The 6,494-nt window shown below is 40.7% G+C and overlaps 1 long non-coding RNA gene across 1 annotated transcript in view; it reads right to left on the bottom strand.

Moving 5' to 3' along the window:
* Positions 1 to 6,494, bottom strand: part of LOC116666611 — a 1,176,059-nt gene that overhangs the window by 1,105 nt on the left and 1,168,460 nt on the right. The window lies entirely within an intron of this gene.

Below are 6,494 nucleotides of genomic sequence, written 5' to 3' on the forward strand. Positions count from 1 at the left end.
TTTGTATTGAATGATAACACTCTGGATACATGAGGTAAATAAAACATTAAAATTAATTTCCACTTTTTTAACATTTCATAATGTGGCTATTAGAAAAGTTAAAATTACATATGTGGCTGACATTAATGGCTTGCATTATGTTCTTCCTGGACAGCACTCATCCATAATCTGGCTGAGATAGAACAAGTAAACTAAAAACCTTTGAGACAACATGTCAAGTGCTAAAAGAGGCCACAAGTGAATTATTATGGAAATTTGGAGAGAGTATTAGTCATCTGGCAGAAATTTTCCCCATCTCCCTGCCCCCAAACCTATACATTCCTTGGAATCCACGTCTAATCTTCTGTGCCTCCTGGTGCTACAAATAGTTAATTAGCCTCGTGTCTAAGCTAATGCGCTGTGGTGCTTTACCTTCTTCTCGGAGACTTAGTTAACAAGGGTTTTCCCTCTCTTCTGTATTTTTAGTTTTGACCTTTCTACTAGGCCTTTCTCTGTATTCTGTAAACATTTTATCTCTTTCATAACTTAGAACATCTTTTCAAACTATGTTTACCTTGAGCTACCAATATCCCTTCTACTCCTTCATAGCCAGTCGTCTTGTACCAGTTCTTAGTTGCCGTGTCATCATTTCACATCCCACTCACATTTCAATTCAAGGCAGTCTTGCTCTGCCACCCATGTGTCTGCTGAAGATGCTTTTTCCAGAGCTACCAATGATTTCCTTTTAGCTAAATTCAGTGGGCACTCCTCATTTGTTATCTTACACAACTTCTTAGAAGCATTAAACTCTAGTGATCAAGCCCTGCCTTATTTCTTGCCAATATGCTAGCATATTTTTCTGGTTTTTCCTCCCACTTCTTTGGCCATTTCTGCTTAGATTCCTTGACCATTCCTTAAATACTGGTATTCTTTGGGGTTAGTTTTTGGTTCTCACTTCTGCATACTCATCTTGAGTGATATCACGTTCTGTTATTGAGTTAGTACCATGAGTATACCGAAGATGATCAAATCTAAATTCTCAGGCGCTCTCTCTCTCCTTGTTCTGGAAATCCACCTTCCTACTGGATAAACTTCCCTACTGCACTTCAATGAAAACTATTATGAGCTCTTACTTCTTCCTTGTGTCAACTTTCAGCACGTCTTTCCTGTGTTCTATGTGTAGATCTCTGGGAAATTCTGTGTATCCCTCAAATATTCTATGTCCTTTCTCACCTTTGGGCCTTCACACATCTTTTCCATCTGTATCGAGCCTTCATCCCTCTTCCTTATTCATCATCCTGACATGTGGTGAATTCTTACTCCAGCCTTGGCACAGATGTCAGTTTTTCTTAGAATCCTGTTTCCACTGCTTGAGCCTAGGCTAAGTTCAATTTCGATGGGTCCCCAGAGAAACCTGTGGTTCCTCCATATACATTGTTGCGCTTCTCTTTTACCTCTCCTTGGACTTAAAAATCCTGAAGGCACAAATTATTCACCATGTATTTCCAGCTACTAATGCTGTGCCAAGCATATGGTAAGCTCATCAATTAAAGTGTATTGTCTGTGAAAAGAAGTTCAGATGGATAGAATGAATGGTTTCCTGGCAGAAATGGCATTTTAGCTGGATCTTGATAGATGATGAAATTTTATCAGTTGAGGAGATTTTATTTTAAACAGTGGGAATAACAAAATCAACTGGCTGAACAAACATTGATAGGGATCCAGGAAACATTTATAGGCCAGTTGGGAAGCTGATCAAATATATATGGAAGGAGTAGTATAGGATAAGATCAGAGGAAAATCTTGTTATGAAAGACCTTGAATGCCAGGCCAAATTTGTATTTTGTTTTAGAGTTAACAGAGACTAAAAGGAGATCACAAAAGACTTTTCAGAAGGAATGACATGGTGATGTTTATTATGTATACATCATAGGTATACTGAAATGGCTGATTTGAAATTAAGAAAGAAAGTAATTCAACATGGCTTAGGGCTTTCTATTATATTAGTGATGTTTATTAAAAAATAAGTAGCAGTATTAAGTAGGATGAATAAGAGTAAAGATTTTGAAATTTCAATAATAGTAAAAGCTAAAATCTCTTACTATAGTGTAAATATCTGGGGTGATGGAAAGTAGAAGAAAAAGGAAAAATGAATGGGTGATGAAGAGAAACAAGAAAAAGGCTTAGCGTCTGAATGAGGGTAGCCAAGTAGAAACAACTGAAATCAGGCCAAAATAGGCCTTGAATATAAGCCATAATTATCTTCAAGCACAAATGATCACCAGGAACCGCATAACCCTGCTAATGTGTAAATATGGCCACACGTGTTTGTGAAAGCAAACACCCAGGCTGGCTCATTAGTGTCTCCTGCAGTTGAATCAGCAGAGAGAGGAAGAATTTTTTTCTCATTTAGGCAGAGAGAGAAGTCCAGAAAGGGCAAGCTAAGTACCATTTTCATCTAGGAATTTGGACTAGATTGATGGGTTCTCAGAAATTGGAAAGCGTTGATCTTTCTCCCTGAAGAATTAAGGGAAAAGGAAATGGCTCAGAACAGTGTACCATCAAGGGCAACCATTTTCTCCACATTCTCTTGAAAATCAAGCCATCATATGGAATGGCAAATAGGCATTACTAGTTTGAATAAAATAGCATATAATGGCAAGTGGCAGAAACTGTCAAGGGTCACTCAAAAACTTAACTTTTCCCCATAGAAAGTTGGGCTACACTTTTCCAAAACACATGTATTACATATGCTTCAATAACTCTGCTCCCCTCAAAATGTTTACCTTTAAGAAGCCATCTCTATTTGGATGAGGTGAAGGGGTTTCTGGCTGTTAAGTAGGAAGAGACACAGGAAGAGAGAAAGCCTTACCCCATGTTGAATTACTTTTTTCTTAATTTCAAATCAGGCTTTAATAGGCATATGATCAAGATAGTTCTAGGAGGGTGTTTTCTTGTAAGCTAACAAAATGCGAGACAGGGCGCAGAAGACATGGTAGGCAGCCACAGAGCCTAGGTTCTAGTGCTCAGTCTATTTCTGTCGCATAGGTTTTGTGATCAGGGGTGAGCTAACACTCTTATAACTGCATAATATTTAAGATCCATCTAAAGCTAACATTCTTGTAAAGTTAAAAAACCAAAACACCACCACCACCACCACCACCAACAACAACAACAAAACTTCGGTCTTTGTCGTAGGTTCTGGGGACAAAGCTTCAAAAATACTTGGAAATTCCCAAGTATGGAAGTGTCTTGGTTATTCAGGAACCCACGGGAGGGATCACACCTGAGACTACACTCATGATAGTCATTATAGGCCCAAGATAGCTGCAAGATGGGGCTTGAGCACCAGGAAGGCCAACCAGATGATTAAGAGTTGGGACTTTGAGGCAGCCTGACCTCTCAGGGAGGGAAAGGAGGCTAGAGATTGAAGTTCAATCATCTGGCCAATGATTTAAATCAACTGTGCCTACATAATGAAACCCCCATATGGCCTCTGGACACTGAGCTCCAATGGGGCTTCCTGGTGAATGGACAAACTGTCATGCCATCAGGGTGACACATCCTGACTTCACGAAGAGAGGGCACTGAAACTTTGTGCTTTAGACCCTCCCAAATCTTGCCTTATGTGTCTGGTCCTAATTTGTATCCTTTGTAATAAAACTATAATTATATGTATTGCACTTTCCTGAGTTCTGCACGGTGTTAGGCAGACTAACCTTGAGGGGATCACAGGAAACCCTGAATTTGTTGCCAGTCAGTCACAAGTTCCAAGTGAGTCTGGAAACTCTCTATATGCAGCTGGCATCTAAAGTAAGGACATTCCTGTTGGGGACCATAGCCTTAAACATGGTGAAGTCTGACCCCAACTCTGAAGTATTTAGTGCCAGAATTGAATAGCAATACACCAGTTGGTGTCAGAATAAACAGTACTTCCTTGTGCAAGGTCAGAGACACCTAATGCCAAAAGGAGGGAGGGAACCAATCTTTATTTAACTTTTAGTACATATGGTTGAAGGGAGGTACAGTTGGCATATGACTGGTAAATCCTAAGAAGTTTGGGTTAAAGGCATGAATCTGGTGATTTTTCTGACCTTAAGTAAGTTATAAGGAAAAAGAGTACCATGGCAGCCTTGTAACCTTGCTGCACTCAGCCCTCAAAAAGATCACTCATTGTTGGTATAAGCATTAGAAAGATCTTAAGTAGATTCTGGGTCAAGCTTGTCCAATAGAGCATCTCTTCTGTATGTCACAGAAAATTTAAGGCCTGTAGCTTGAAGCTGCACTCAATACCTGATGACTACTTCCATCTTCTCTCTCATACAAAACTTGATGAATTACATTCCAAATTCACAAGGCTTCCTTCATCCACATTCTGCCCATAGCGTTTGAGTGGAGGAAGGAAAAGGGAGGGCGGCGGGGCGAACATGGTATTAGGTTCCTCGTCTCATGCTATCTGCCTCTCAAAAGGCTCGTACATCAAACAACAGTGAGTGATGAGAGACAAAAAAGCACCATCAGGTCTCTCTCCCACTAAAGGAGTTTAGACTTTCAACATGATGAATTCTCTTTGAAAAAAGAATAAAGAGATGTGTTGTCTCTGGAGGAAGCTGCTGGGGTTCCCATGGTCTTCACAATAGGCAAAGAACCTGCTAGCCACATCTCCTGTCTCTCCTCCTTGCTGTCTCTTCCACATGGCTAAAATGAAAGACACAGAAGTCCAATTCTACTCAAATACGTTCTTTTAAACTACAGAGACTGCCACCTCCTCCATCTGAAGGATTGAGTTTTTGTGAGAAAAGAAATCCCACACGGACAGTTTCATTAGAGGCTGCTGAACAATGAGGCCTGAGGTGAGAACAGGACGGGACACGTGGCCCTTCTGAAGCACCATCCGAAGTATCAGGGTTGCAGTCACTGAGCCATCTGCCCAAAGGAACAAACGCCAGATCCTTTGGTGACACCATGTTCTTTCTTCTTCTCTCTTCTTCAAATGTTTTGATTAAATGTTTAATCTTTAAGTGCTATCAGGAGCCTGAGAAGAATTAATGCTGGGTCAGTCAGGATTAGCTTTCCTAGTGAGAAAATGCGTCCCCCTGCCTGCTTCTGGATCCAGCAGGGACTGCAAGTGACCCCCGTGCTTCCCAGGGAAACAGCTTGTACCTGAGAACCAAACGGTCCTTGGAATCCCAGTTAGTGTCCCTTTAAGACTAAATTCATCCCCCTAAATGGAAAATTTACAATTTGAATAGTCTGGCTGCCTTTCGCTCAGCAAGTATAGTTATCGTCTGAAAAATTTTACCCATTCCAGTTTTCCTGTTATCGTAGCCTCTTTTGTGTAGAGGAACACACCTCTAGATACATGCAGATACATTCACACATCCCATCCAGCCGAGGTCTGCAGTAAACTACATTCACACACTCTCATCCTTTACGCGTTAAGTTTCAAAACACTCACAGCATTTGTGAAGTCGCAGTTCCTAGACACATGTTTATACCAGAAAAGCCCAATTCCTGGACTGTATACATATTAAAACTCATGACTGCTTCAGTTTATTGAGTGACAAACTAAATTGACTGTGACTATAAATATGTGAGAGTCAATGATGGAGGTTCAAGGCTCAGACTCAGACTCTACAGAGCAGCCACAGAGTCCCTGTGCACACCCGTGAGAAGTTATCTAAGTGCTCCCTCCAGTCTCCCCGTGATATCGATGCGTCTTCTTCTGGACAGAAGCCATGCTGATGACTGGGAGTCATTAAAAGAGACATGACACCTGGTTTTAGTCTTCAGCTCTGCTCAACACAGGCTCATGCGGGGAGACGCTGGCCACTCAGTTTCCACCCTGGCATGTCTATCTCTTTTCTTGTGTCGTGACAAAAGTACATAATGTAAGCGTCAAACAGACTTGGTCCTTCATCTTTCACTTTCTACTCAGTGATCTTGGATGTGTTAACACTGGATATGTCTTATCACCATGTTTTACTTTCTTCATGTGTGAAAATTAAGATAATGATGCCTACTTTAGAGGATTATTGCAGGGGTTAAATGAAAAGTTCTATTTAAAGGTTGGCGCATAACAAGTGCTAAAAACATGCTAGATTCCTGTCTGTGCAGAAAAGGCACAGAGCCCAAGGCATTGCCTGAATAAAGAAGGGAGATATTTAGAATATTTGAGCCAAGATCAGGAACGTTCTGTTCTTTCCAAGGAGAACTGGTGTGCCACTGGGTATGGACTTTTCCTTAACCTTCAGCCCCTCATTCAAGAAGTTATAAAACTTCCCTACATAGCCATACCAAAGGGAAAAAGGTGGGAAGAAAGGAAATAAGTGTGTCTACTACACTGTCATTTTGGTTTAATTATCATTCGCATATTTTTTGTCAGAACTAAGAAGGGCCAATTTCTCACACCTAATCACCAGGAAGCAGCAGGCAGCAGTCTTGGAAGCTTTTATCAATATGCCCATTTTTATTTTAGTTTATAATTTAAAAAGTGAGAGGGAAGTGACAGAAAT

This window comes from Camelus ferus, chromosome 1, assembly GCF_009834535.1.
Source record: "Camelus ferus isolate YT-003-E chromosome 1, BCGSAC_Cfer_1.0, whole genome shotgun sequence".
Lineage (NCBI taxonomy): Eukaryota > Metazoa > Chordata > Mammalia > Artiodactyla > Camelidae > Camelus > Camelus ferus.